General features: G+C 45.8%; 1 long non-coding RNA gene across 1 annotated transcript; it reads right to left on the bottom strand.

The window, feature by feature from the left end:
• Positions 1-4044: 4044 nt before the first annotated feature.
• On the bottom strand, positions 4045-14017 carry LOC123460933. The gene is made up of 2 exons (XR_006637291.1): positions 13863-14017; positions 4045-4254 (listed from the first exon to the last, which is right to left on the bottom strand). It is a non-coding gene; the product is annotated as an uncharacterized LOC123460933 (long non-coding RNA).
• Positions 14018-14385: the final 368 nt, after the last annotated feature.

Below are 14385 nucleotides of genomic sequence, written 5' to 3'. Positions count from 1 at the left end.
AGAGATCCCCTTTCTGTTTTTCCCTCTGCCCACTTGTTTTTCAGCTTTTTCACTACAAATAGAGCTGCAGACTGTCCCCATCAGAGACCACACAGATGTGGCTACCCTCTCTTGGACTTCTAGTGTCCACAGCCATGAGCTGAATAAGCCTCTTCTTTTATAAGTTACCCAGCTAGCCACACGTGGTCTGGTCTTGCCACAGAAAACAGTTCAAGACACACAGGTTTAAGATAAAGACAAATAGGTGGTCCTAAGATATAGCAATCAACAAGGTGTTGGGATGAATTCAACTTAGTTTTTGTTTGTTCATTTGTTTGTTTTTCTTTTTAAGTCAAAATTTTTTTTGGAGGGAGGAAGGACAGACTTGGAATATGGCTCAGCAGTTAAAGGCACTTGCTTACAAATTCTGTCAGCCAGGATTCAATTCCCAAGCCACCCATATTAACTGGATGGAGAGAGAGATAAGTATTTTTAAAAGATTTTTTTTGGGGGGGGGGTGTTGAGGTAGGGTCTCACTCTAGCCCAGGCTGACCTGGAATTCACTATGCAGTCAGGGTGGCCTAGCAATTCTCCTACCTCTACCCTCTGCCTCCTGAGTGCTGAGATTAAAGGTGTGTGCCACCACGCCCAGATCACTGTAAATTCAAGGCCACCCTGAGACTACATAGTGAATTCCAGATCAGCCTGGGCTAGAATGAGACCCTATCTCAAAAAAACAAAATCTTTTTTTTTTTTTAAGTCTATATGTATATGAGTATACAGGTGTGTACATGCCATGGTGTACCATATGATGGCCAGAGGACAACCTCAAGTGTCCATTCTCGCCTTCACCTTGTTTTGGGGGAAGGTTCTTGTTATTTGCAGCTTCTTGCAAGCTTCCTGGGATTCTCCTTTCTCCCGCTCCCATCTTACTGCAGGCACACTGGAATTGCAGATGTACACTTCCACGTGTGGTAATGTCATGTCCTCATGTCTATCATATAACCTGAGTAGATTTTTCCCTCATCTGATGAGAGTACTTTCTGGAATCTTACTGTGTTTTCAGTGAATATCCATTTCCTTCTGACTTCTTTATGCCCTTGTGCATACCAGGGCTTGGTGCATTTGGCTAACATGGGTCATGGGGAACCGAACCTGGGTCCTTTGGCTTTGCAGACAAACGCTTTAACCACTAAGCCATCTCTCCAGCCCTTGAGCCCCTTTTTATGGTCTGGCCTGCCATGAGGTGAATGGGCCCTGTCCACCATGTGTCCCCACAGACACAATGCGCTGCTGGAGGCCCAAAATAACACAGGCCAATCAAACATGGACTGAAACCTACAAAACTGTGCAACATAACTTATGCAACCTTTCTTCTTTTTAACCTGTTTATCCCAAATGTTTGTCATAGTAACAGAAAGCTGACTAACACACTCAACTTTAAACAAGCCTGTTTTTCTACATTCCCTAAGATCCATCCTAGGACTTTCTCTCCAAGAAAGCCTGACTTTTCCTTAGGGCTGGCACTGCCTTGCTTTTTTCTAAACCTCTCCCTTCAGTCAGACTTGCTCTGTATCCTGCTCTCTTCTGACATGCCCTGGTCACAGTTACTCAGTGATTGCATTTGATGGCAACTTCCTATTCTTTCCTCTACCAATATTTGTTTTACATGTTGGGCCAGGCAAAAACTCTATTCTTTGGCTGTAAAGATGACTTAGTGGTTAAGATGCTTGCCTGTGAAGCCTAAGAACTCAAGTTCAATTCCCCAGTACCTATGTTAGCCAGAAGCACAAGGTGGCACATGGGTCTGAAGCTCATTTGCACTGGCTAGAGGTCCTGATGTGCCTGTTCTCTCTTTTTCCCTCCCTCTCTCCATCTTTCTCCCATTCCAATAAGTAAATAAATAAAATATTTTTTAAGAAAAAAAAAAGCTCTATTCTTTAAATTTCCTCATCCACACCTCTGTGGCATATCTTTCCCCTAAGTTCCTCCCACCTTTCTGGGAATTTCTTAGTATCTACTCTGTATTCTTTCCTTCTGCTTTTTATCCATATCTCTTTTCTTTTCACAGTCATGGACTCTGTGAAGACCATCCCATCTGACATCTTCAACCAGAGAATTCTTTCTTGTACACAGAAACTGTGTGTTTCTTGTGGGACAACTCCATGTGGTGGTCTCAAATTCCAAACCCCATCCTTATAAGGTTCCCTGCCTTTGTTTACCTAAACAAACCCTGTGTCTTTCTCAAACCCATCACATGGGACCAAGGATGCGGTTCAGAGGTACAGTGTGCACCTGGCAAGTGCAAGCCTTGGCTTTGATTCCCAGCTCCACACATACACATATATCACCACCGCCAATGTCATCCCTGAGTCCCGCATCTCTCAAGTCACCAGTAATTATGAATTCCCATCCCCGATGTCCTTGCATTGACACTGGAGTTTTGAAGGTTATACTCTCACCTGACACCAGCCTGGTCTCCATGTATGTCGTCCAGTCCAACCATGATGACTCCCTCCCACCCCCTGGGTCCTGCTGTTTCTGCCACAAGAGAAACTTGCACTTGTCCATGTCCTCCATTCTTGCCTCATTTCCTGTGAGCAGACCTCACCTTTCTTGGCAATACTGCTTTGGTGCCAGAGCTCTCTGCACACTGCCTGCTTGTCCCTTTGCACATGATGTTGCTGTGCTGGAAGTTTCCCCTATTCCCTCTAAGGTGGTTTGAATCAGGTGTCCCCCAGAAACTCATGTGTTCTGAATGTTAGGTCTCTAGCTGGTGGCAATTTGGGAATAGGAGCCTCCTGGAGGTGGTGTACTGTTGGAGGTGGGTTGACGGGTGTTATAGCCAGTTTCCTTTTGCCAGTGTTTGACACAGTCTCTTGCTGTTGTTACCCATCTGATGTTAGCTAGGTAGTGATGTCTACCCTCTGCTCATGCTGTCATTTTTCCCTGCCATTCATGGAGCATCCCCTCCAGTCTGTAAGCCAAAATAAACCCGTCCCTCCCACAAGCTGCACTTGGTTGGGTGTTTTCTGCCAGCAATGTGAAGATGACTGCAACACCCCCTATTCCCTAACCAAAGAGCTCCCATGCTACTTGACATGTCCTTGGCTCAGGTCACCTGTCTCAGGAAGCCAATCCAGATGCCACCAATCATCTTACTCGATTCTAAAAACACTTCAGGGCTGAGGAGATGACCTAGCAGCTATAAGCACTTGCTTGCGATGCCTGATGGCTTGGGCTCAATTTGGTACCCATGTAAAGCCAGATGCATAAGTGGCACATATATCTAGAGTTCATTTGCAGTAGCAAGAGGCCCTGGTGTGACCATTATTTTCTCTCTCTCTTTCTCTCCAATAAATAAATAAATAAATAATATAAAAAATAAAACCAGTCCAAGAGGATAGATATGACTATATGACTGGTACTGATTATATATATCTATATATAATATAGCTATGTACATATATGTGTTATATGTATAATATATATAGTATATATAATATATAAAATATAATACATATATATATATATATATATATAGTCAGTACCAGACACACACACACACACACTCTCTCTATTCATGACTATGGATGTAGCTCAGTTGGGAAAGTGCTTGCATAAAACCCTGGGTTCCATGCTACCAGCTATAATCCTAGCACTCAGGAGTTAGAGGCAGGAACATCAGTTCAATGTCATTCTTGGCTACATAGAAACATGCTGGGCTACATGAAATATTATCTCAAAAAAATAAAGTGGTATTTAGATTCAAAAAGAATAAGTAACTTGGCCAAGGTGACAGGACATGGTGGAGGTGTGAGTCTCTGACTGTTTGTACCATACAATAGCTGGTCTCTATGATGACACAATCACCCTCTTACTTGCTGCCTGCTAGGGTCAAATCAACGGCCCAGACTGGTTTGGAGGGTCCAGTGGGTGAAGATGGAAAATGTCAGCTCCGGGCAGCCTGGGTACAGCTTATAAACACTGGTGCCCAGGATCACGTACACAATGAGCATCTCTGATGCTCTTGTGGTCGCGCAACTACTACAAAATTCTCTGCAGTTTGGGAAACATTTTAAACACCAGAGTCAGGTGCTAATTCAGAGGTGGGTGGGTCTGTCCTTGTTCTCCATGTGCAGACATGATTGTTGGCATTGGCTGGCTTTGCCTTCATCTGTTGCTTCCAAAGACCTCTCTGAGCTTCTGCTTCATGCTGGGATCCACGGAAGATGCAGAAATGAACGAAGTGCTGAAGGCCTTGGGGGAGAGCACCTGTTAGGAACCAGGATATGAACAAGTGAGGGGAAAAATGTTGACAGCTACCAGCCAAAGGCCCCACCAGGATCTGGCAAGGAGTGAACCACAGCCAGAAGCCTGGACTCCACACTTCCAGTCTGGGTCTCTCTCTACCCTTTACTTTTCTTTTCAAATTAGCCAGTCAGTTGGACTAATGCTGACCTTCCACTCTCAGATGCCACAGTTTAAGAAACCTCGCGTATGCCTCCTCCCCTGAGCTCCACAGTGTCATGGTGAGTACTGTATGCTCAGCTGCCATCAGTTGATAGACCACTCATCCCATGGATATGCAAGCTGCACTCGTGGACCTAATGCCTAGCATGCAATCCAATAAAAATCTTAAGGTATGTTGCAGTTACTTTCTCGTTGCTGGGACAAACACCCAACCAGAAGCAGGTTGTGGGAAGAAAGGGTTTATCTCAGGCTGACAGACTCCAAGGGAGACGCATCATCGTGGCGGAAGAAGCTGGGTCACTTCCATAGATCCACAGCACAGAGACCACCAATAGCCAGAGTTCAAACCGCTCTTTCTCTACCTTCTGGCTGGACTAAAGGATCTTCCCACAGTGAAACCTCTTCCAGCAGGCTGCAGGAGACTTAGATTGGAAGTTTAACCTTCATGGAAAATCCCTGATGCTATGGGGGACATCTATTCACACACTAACCACCACAAGGTTCTCTTAAACAAACAAGCAAACACACAAAGAAACTGAACATGCTGGCACCATCCTACACCCTAATGCAACTTTGGCCTTTGCTTTTATTCCCTTCTTTCTCACCTCTTTCCCTTCCTTTACCCCTCCTGGCTACTGCTCAGGCCTTGTGCCCATATCTTACTCACCAGGGCTCCATCAAGAGCCACCTTCCACAATGTGCCCAGGGGAACCACTTATACTGTGCTTATCTAACCATCTGTGGTTTGAATGTTCGGTTTTGCTGAGACCCAGGAAGTGCCCAGGCCCACCTTGATCCTTTTACAAAGGACTGAGAAGTCCTCTCTGATACTCTGTGAACACAGGTGAGCTCCAGCGAGCCACCCACCCCTTAGTAGGCTTCCAGGTACCCTAACAGTCTCAGATGGGAGCAAAGAGACTAGCCAGACTAATCTGGCTGTGATCAATTTCTAAGAGAATATGGGCAAGCAAATGGCTTCTTTTTTTTTTTTTTTTTTGTTTTCTCCGTTGTCCAAAGTAGTTATGCTACCTTTATATTCAACAAATTTACACTTCCTAAGAGGAGTCATTGACAACTGCTTTGGGACAATAACTTTCTGACTTGCCAATTGTGCTGCGGCCCTGGTGGGCTGGCACCTAGAAACAATTTCTTACTTTTCTCTGCATGTCTATTCTGAGATCCACCAAGAACCTGCCTGGCAGGTTGTGGCTGTTCAGGAAACAGTGACTGGCTCTTGGGCTCAGGCACCAGGTTAGCAGATAGCCCAGGGCTTCTGCCTGAGGCCACAGAAGGCCTTCTCCCTACTTGGCTCTGTCTGGTTTCACTGTCCCATCATGGTGGTTAAAAGGGACATGGATTCAGATTCTGTCCTCCAAACTTATGATCAGTTTTCCAGGCAAAAAGAGAAGGTTTGGGCTTGGGATGTGACTCAGTGATAAAGCACTAACCTAGCATGTGCAAGGCCCATGTTCAATCCCTAATACTGAAAAAATAACTAAGTGGAGGCTTTCTTCTTCCTCCTTTTGATCCCAGGCTGGTCCTGTTACAGGTATAAGGAACAGAAGGCAGCCTAAGTGCCACTCTGCAAAAGAGGGCTTTTGCATACAGTGAAGGAGCTTTCAGCCATGTCCAAGAGACCATGTGGAACAGGCACAGGGAAAGGCTCAGGCCTCAAGACTACATGAAGATAGAGTGCCATTCAGTGGCAGAAGACTTTTAGCATGGAACAAAGCCCTAAGTTAGAGAAGAAGAGAGAGAATGAATCAAGCCCTTCCAGAACCCTAGCAGAAGACCAGACATGTGAGGGCACATCTTGGATGTGGCAGTTAGTTGGTGGAGTCCCACCCAAAATGACAGCACAGCCAAGATCACGTGGAGCAAAAGCGATGCCCTGCTGAGTCAGTCAACCACAGATTGAAGGAAGGTAATGAAATGGCTGTTGCTTTATGTTTATCGAAAGTGGACTCCTGGGCTAGGAGCTGCATCCACGGGTACAATGCTAGCTATGCTTGCTTGCTGAGATCAGATCCCCAGTTACTCATATAAAATAATGGGCATGATGGCATGTGCCCGTATTTGCTGCTCTAGGAAGGCAGAGGCAAGGGATCTCTGGGCTCAGTGGTTAGCTAGTCTCAAACAAATTGTGAGGTCTCCATTCAACAAGGGACTTGGTCTCAAAGAATAAGATGGACAGCCACTGAAGAAAACACCCAACATCAACCCAACCTCTGACCTCCACACACTGACACACACGTGCACACACCTATGCACCTACATATATATGTGCTCCCCCACACATAAGAATATATATGCACTTGCATGCACAACACACACCTCTGTATTTTTAGATATTACCAATACAATTGATTGATAAGACAAAGCTGAAATTATTGCTTATCAAGGTGAGGAAGAACACTGCCTGGCAAAACACTGACAACGTGTAAGAGGGAGAGGAAGGGTAACTGAAAGCTTAGTTAAAAGCAACCTTTCAATGTGGGAAGTTGATTAAAATTAAGCCAGAATCATGTTGTAGCAACCTAAAATTGGTGGAAATCACAGGGGTTTGGATATGAACAATTCAAAGCACAAACTGTTGGTATTTTTCATGGAAAAGTCAATACAGAGCTCCTATCAGAAAGAATCAAGCCAGACGTGGTGGTGTATGCCTTTAATCCCAGCACTCAGGAGGCAGAGGTAGGAGGATCGCCATGAGTTTGAGGCCACCCTGAGACCAGTGAATTCCAGGTCAGCCTGGGCTAGAGTGAGACCCTACCTTGGAAGAAAGAAAAAGAAAGAAGGAAAGAAAGAAAGGAAGAAAGAGAGAGGGAGAGAATCAAATCACTTGCATGGGCAGGAGACACTTGGAAAAATGAAGTCACGCTACTGAAGACTGAGAGATAATGTGAGGCCCGCTAATAGAGTGAGGTGTGGCCTCTGTTCTCAGGGCCAGGCTAAGTTTGGAGTCAGATATTCCTCAAGCCTTTAGCTCCGTCGGTATTTCTCAGTTTATTCATTCAGCAAATATTTATTATGTGCCAGGCATCGGTGCTAGGCTCTGAAAGCACAAAGGAGAGTAAGAGAGAGTTCTTGCTTTCTTGGATCTTAAATTGTCATCGGGAAGACAGATAACAAGCCACTAAACTGAACTAGCTCACTAAGATATTTTAACACCGTAGAAGTGTGCTGAGAAAAATTAAGCAAGGGAAATAGGACAAGGTTGCTGGGGGAGGAGCAGAGCTGGGTGAGGAACAGCGGTCAAGGGAGGCCTCCTGGAAGAGCACATGGGCTTGATGCACGTGAGCAGTGACGCAAACACGAAAGATCAGGGAGGGACATCCCAGGCACAGAGCCCAGCAAGAACAAAGTCCCTGAGGCAGAAAACAACCTGTGTCCTGGAGTAGAAGAGCCAGGGATCCCGAAGCCTGGTGACTCAGGAATGGTGAGACTGTTCATAAGGCAGAGGGCCTGGAAAGTTCTGGTGAGAAATTTAGGCTTGAGTAAAAGCACATGGGAAAACCCCTGTGGTAGTACTGCCCAAGAGAAATAGACTGTGAGCCACACGTGTGGTTTGTGATAGTCCAGTGACCCAACAGCCACATTTTAAAAATATTTTATTTTAATTTATTTACTTGAGAGAGAGAAAGGAAGAGGGGGAGAGAGAGAGAGAGAGAATGGGTGCACACAAACTCCAGACACATGTTCCACCATGAGCATCTGGCTTGTGTTGGTCCTGGAGAATTGAACCTGAGTCCTGTGGCTTTGCCGGCAAGCACCTTAACCATTAAGCCATCTCTCCAGCCCAATAGCCACATTTTTTAAAAAAACAAAACGCAGTTGAGAGGCTGAGGCAGGTAGAGTGTGAGTTCAAAGCCAGGCCATCCTACAAAGTGAGACCCTGTCTACCCTTCAAAAGTAAACATAAACAGAATTAATTTTAATAGTATAGTTTATTTCACTCAATTCATCCAAAGTCATATTATTGTGATGTGTAACTAATACACAAAAGTGTCAGTGGGATACTTTAGATTTTTTTAAATATTATTAAGTCTTTTTAAACATTTTGAAAATATTTTTTATTTTTTAATATTCTTATTTATTAGGGGAGGGACAATGAGATAGACAGAGAGAGACATAGTGAGTATGGGCACTCCAGAGCTGCCTGCCACCGCAAACAAACTCCAGACACATGTGACACATTGTGCATCTGACTTTACATGGGTACTAGGAAATTAAACCCAGGCCTTCAGGCTTTGCAAGCAAGTGCCTTTAACCATTGACCAATGTCTTCAACCCTAAAAATAATCTTACTCACTTATATGAGAGACACATAGGGAAACAGGCAGGAGAGAGAGAGAGAGAGATAGAGAGAGAAAGGAAGAAAGAAAGAAAGAAAGAAAGAAAGAAAGAAAGAAAGAAAGGAAGGAAGGAAGGAAGGAAGGAAGGAAGGAAGGAAGGAAGGAAGGAAGGAAAGAAGGGTGAGTATGGGTACACCAGGGCCTTCTTCCACCACTGCAAATGCACTCCAGATGCATGTGCCACTTTGTGCATCTGGATTTATGTGGGTACTGAGTAATTGAACCCAGGATGTCAGACTTTGCATGCAAAGTGCCTTTCACCGCTGAGCTATCTCTCCAGCCCAACACTAAGTCTTTAAAATAGGTTAGTAAGCTGGGTGTGGTGGCTCATACCTTTAATCCCAGAGCTAGAGAGACTGAGGTAAGAGGATCACTGAGTTTGAGGTCAGCCTGGGCTAGAGTGAGATTCTGTCTCAAAAAAAAAGAAAGAAAGAAAGAAAGAAAGAAAGAAAGAAAGAAAGGAAGGAAGGAAGGAAGGAAGGAAGGAAGGAAGGAAGGAAGGAAGGAAGGAAGAAAGAAAGAAAGAAAGAAAGAAAGAAAGAAAGAAAGAAAGAAAGAAAGAAAGAAAAGAAAAAGAGAAATTAAATAGGTTTGTATAGTGCACTTATAGAACATCTCAATTCAAAAGTGCAAACTGGCCATATCTTAGATGTTCAGCAGACACCCGTCCTTAGCAGCAGACCTGGTGAGCCCAGGACTGCAGAGCTTAATGACCATTAACCTCCCAGGTATCTCAGCGCTGTCTTTCATTTCTCCTTTTACCCCATTCCTAGCTGTCATCATCATTTATCTAGAGCTTAGTAATCCTATCTGAACACCTCACATCAAGGCTGGGGAGTGCTTGCCTCCCAAGCATATGTACTTTAGTACAATTCCTAGAACCCATGTAAAAATTGTGGGTGTGATGGCATGTGCCTGTCATCCAAGCACTGGGGGCACAGAGACAAGGGGCCCTCTGGGGCTTACTGGCCAGACGTCTAGCCTAACTGTTGCACTTCAGGCCAACAAGAGACCCGGTCTCAAAGAAGGTGGAGGGCATTCCTAAGGATGATACCTGAGGTTGCCCTCTGCCCTCCAAACCATGGGTACACACATGCTCACACACACATACAAATTTTTAAAGTAAATAAATACCTCTGTAGATCATCACATCAACTTGATCCCAGCTCATGTCTTCAGTATTTTGCATATCAGTTATTACTACATCTGCAGGCTGGGCTCCTTGTGGTTTAGCTCCTCCAATCTCTCCATCAGCTGACTGGTGCATTCTGCTTGAGCAGAGCCTCCATCTCTTACCTTCCCTCTTCAAACTCTCTCATGACTCCCACCACCCACTGAAGTTCAAACACAGCCTTCAGTGCCTACTTATTGTTTGATTTTTCCACCTCACAAGTAAACCTCTAGTAAAAGTGATGTAATAAAATCCCCCCAATCAGGAATTATGTTATGTGTGTGCGTATGAAAATTTAAGCTAAAGTATATTTGCATGCAGATCAACTCATGGCATCATTTTGACATTATGAGAAACACTATGGGGTATTCCAGGGATAGTCTGCGAATCTCCAAAATTCTCTCTGGCTTTGGTTATGCTCTTGTAAGATCATCTTGGCCACCATTTTGGAAGTGTGGTTCAAAGTGTAGCATGTTTCTTTTCATCCTTAGTTGAAACACTTAGGTAAGAGAATATGTAATTTTTGTTGCCCCCACCCCAAAAGCGCCACCACTAAAAGATTCACATGATATCCACACGCCAGTGCCTGCTGCAGCTATTCTTATTTATGGATGTGGGATTTTTCACTCCTGAATGAGACTGGAAGCTAACCTGATCATACGTTGTTATTGAAGGAAGCTTGCAAATAGAACTCTGAAAATGCAGAAGCCTGCTCCAGCCGTAGTCCCTGATCCCTAAGTGTTATCTACCAGCTGGATTTGGCTTGGGACCCTCCTCAGTCTCTTGTACATATGTGATTATAAACAAAGGTCCAGTAGCAAACCAACACTTTTTGCTCAGCTGGTAGGCACAGAGAGGCAGTACTTCTCCTTGCCCGACCATTCAGCTGAGGGCTTTGCTGGGAAAATCCACAAAGCCCATAAGGCTTATGGCTTCCCAGAACAGAAGTTCTATTCTCCATCTCTTCTTCCTGCTCCCAACACTACATAATTACTAGTCTCATGAGACCCTGAGCTCTCATTCATTTGCCTCACCCATTGAGAGCTCCTTCCTCTCTTGGAATTTAGTTATAAATAAACAATTAAAAGAAAAATAGGGGCGTCTTGAGGTGATTCAAGGCAAACAAATATTTCTTTCAAAGATCTGGGGAATCCAGCTGACTGTTAGGCAAGAGAGGGAAAGAACTGGAGGATGGATTACGGTCAGCTCTAGAGCTGAGGGCCTTGGGGACAGGGAGGGCAGAGCCAAACCAGGTCTAACTGGTTTCATGAGCTAATGAGTCATCTCCACCAACCAGACTTTACCCAGGAGAAATGGTCTCTTTAAATCCCCAGCAGGGGGCCTGGTGGAACCTGAAGAACTTGACCTAGAGGTAGGCCCCGCCCCAAATCTCTGCAATTTGTGAGACAGATCAGGAGCAAGGTAGCTCTTTCCTGATGGCTAGTTAGCTTGGCGCTGGCCCATAGAAACATGGGTGCCACTGTGTCCGTCTTGGCAGGACTAACATTTGCATCTGATCCAGTCTTATCCAAGATGACTGAAAACAACAGTCTCCTCATCGCTTCTCAGCACGAGCAGCAGCAAGAACTCCCTGTTTCTTTCCCCCACGGGTGGACCCTTCCTGAGTCAGTGTTCCTCTTGTGCCCACCAGTCAACCCAGAGTTGGTATTCACAAGCCTGGGCAGGGGGTTCTCCTGCATCTTCATGGGGCTCTCATTCCTCCCTGGACTCCAATCTCACATTACTTAGCCAGACCACTTACTTCCATTTAAAAATGGGAGCACTGGGGCTGGAGATACGCTTAGTGGTTAAGACCCTTGCCCGCAAAGCCAAAGGACCTTGGTTCGATTCCCCAAGACCCACATCAGCCAGATGCAGAAGGTAGCACATGCATCTGGAGTTTGTTTGCAGTATTGCGGCGGCTGGAAGCCCTGGCACACCCATTTTCTCTCTCTCTTTCTCTCAAATAAATAAATAATATATTAAAAATGTTTCTTTTTAAATAAGGGAGCATTGTCCCATGTGGCTCTTCTAGCTTGAGACTAAAATCCTCTCGGGTCTTGGGGTGGGCATCAATCAGGCAGGCCTGACCCTGCTGGGGCTGAGCTATGCCAACAGTGTGTTCTGGGGACCTCTTCTGCAAGATGCCACAGCTAGAGTTGGTGGTTATGGCGCCTGAATTGCAAGTACACATTTGCCTCAAGACCCAGAACCCCTTTAGAGCCCCATCACATGTCCGCTCAACCCCTATTCAGCCCAATGCTGATTTCTATCTCTTTTTTTCCACCATTCTCACCCTTGTTTGGTTCATATTGTTTGTTTAATATTGTTGTTGCTGTTCAGATGTTTACTCTTTTTTTGGAGACAAGATCTTACTAGGTAGCCCAGACTGGCCTGGAAATCACCTTGTGGACTAGATTGGCTTTGGACCCATGGCCATCTGCCGGCCTCAGCTTCCAGATACTGGGATTACAGGTATGAGTCACACATGCAGCTTTCTGTGGTGGCTGCTGTTGCTATGTATTGTTGAGGTAGGGTCTCACTCCAGCCCTGGCTGACCTGGAACTCATGTCAATCCTATGTCAGCCTCCCAAATGCTGAGATTACAGGCATCAGGCACGACACTGGCTTTGTTTACAGCAGGGTCTGAGTGTGTGGCACAGGCTGGCCTACCTCACTGTGTCACACTCAGCAGACTCACGTTGTATTCTTTCTTCTGCAAACACAGTTAGGACTCTATGTACTGTACTGGGTACTCATGCCTGTGCCCATCCTACCCTGGGGTGAAGTTTCCAAGTGGAAAGGAAAAGAGAAGGTAGGGAGTATCCTGGAGGCTTGGCCAGGCCATCTTTAGCATCAGGCTGGTGCGGGAATGCCATGTCAGCCCTCACTCTGGCGCGGCTCAAGCTCTCCCACTGAGCTGGCCCAGGGGTGCTCCTGCTGGGTGATCTCATAGAATAACGTGCAGCTTTCTGGACTTCCTGAAGCGTGAGGGGCGTTACTATCCAGGAGAGTCCCTCACACTTCTAATGTAGACTTTTCAAATGACATCGTGTTTTCTACCCCCAATTATAAGCACCTCTCCCCCTTGGGCTCAGGAAAAGCTTTTCCCTTTCTTTCTCCCAGTGTAGCTACTAGGGTGAAAAGAGACAGCCGTGGAAGACTGGGCAAACTCAAAGGCAGTTGAGTAAGCCGGATGTCTGGGGCCAAGTCACCTGATAGCAGCTGGCATTTCTCTGTACCTCCAAGTCACTGTCCCCTCCCTGTGATGGAATCAGGAGAATGCTTGGAGCTAGGGGAAAGCCACCTCAAGGGAGGCAGGACAAGCTCCCCTAGGTCAGCATCCAGACTCTTCCCTCTCCCTTTCTCTTCTGTATTTGGAAAGGCCACAGTGTTCTTTGACCTGACAAGAGTTCATTTGTGTAATTCCAGAGGTGTTGAAGGCAGGGCTTCTGGTTAACAGGGGACCCTGAGCAGATTAAAATTGCTCTAAACTCTACATGAAAAAAAAAAAAACAAAACTAAATTTTGGGGATGATGGCATGAAAGACAGACATGAAGTAGGTGAGAGAGTGGGTCAGTGGATGAGGAGAGGATGAGACCACTTTGCAGGGTTTTTTTTGTTTTTCTTTTTTCTTTTTTTGTTTTCCGAGGTAGGGTCTCACTCTAGCTCAGGCTGACCTGGAATTCACTATGTAGTCCCAGAGTGGCCTTGAACTCACGGTGATCTTCCTACTTCTGCCTCCCGAGTGCTGGGATTAAAGGCGTGCGCCACCACGTTGGTTTGCAGTATTTTAATGACCAAACATTCTTATCATTCCTCCCTCTCCACAGCTGAATCTCATCTCTCTCCCTCTCTCTCCTCCTCTTGCTCTTCCACTCACCTGCCCTTCATCCTCATGTGCAGGATTCTCTCTTCCTCTGCTTCGGGGTCTCCTGCTCTCACTGGTCAGGCTTCTCGGGACACGGTGTCACTTCCTTCCCGGCGGTAAGTCTCGCACGCACTCCGGCGGTGTCAATGGGCTCAGAGTCTCTTTCCAGCTTCAGGATCCTGAGAGTGTTTTAGTGAGCATTTGAGAATGAGAAGGGTTGGATAAAATGTAACCTCCAGGAAGTTAAGGGAGGTGGAGTGCAATTCAACCTAACGATCTTTACCAATATCCTGTGTTTTTAGTGCCCAAGAATAACACTCCCAAGGAACCTCTGCTCATCCACCCATCCAGGAAGGGAAAGGTGATGCCCATGAAAACATTCCATGGAAATTCAAGTCCAGGTGCCAATCAGCCTCTCCCACTGCCCCAGCCCACCCTTCCTCCCTCCTCCCCCTTCCTCCTGCCAGCTCCAGTAGCAAGCAGGTGAAGATGACCAGGCCTGCCAAGAGGAGTGAGCAGAGGGGTTCCTCACTGA

Source organism: Jaculus jaculus, chromosome 5 (assembly GCF_020740685.1).
Source record: "Jaculus jaculus isolate mJacJac1 chromosome 5, mJacJac1.mat.Y.cur, whole genome shotgun sequence".
NCBI lineage: Eukaryota > Metazoa > Chordata > Mammalia > Rodentia > Dipodidae > Jaculus > Jaculus jaculus.
Note: the sequence above shows the minus strand (reverse complement) of the source record. Positions and strands in the feature narration are given on the sequence as shown.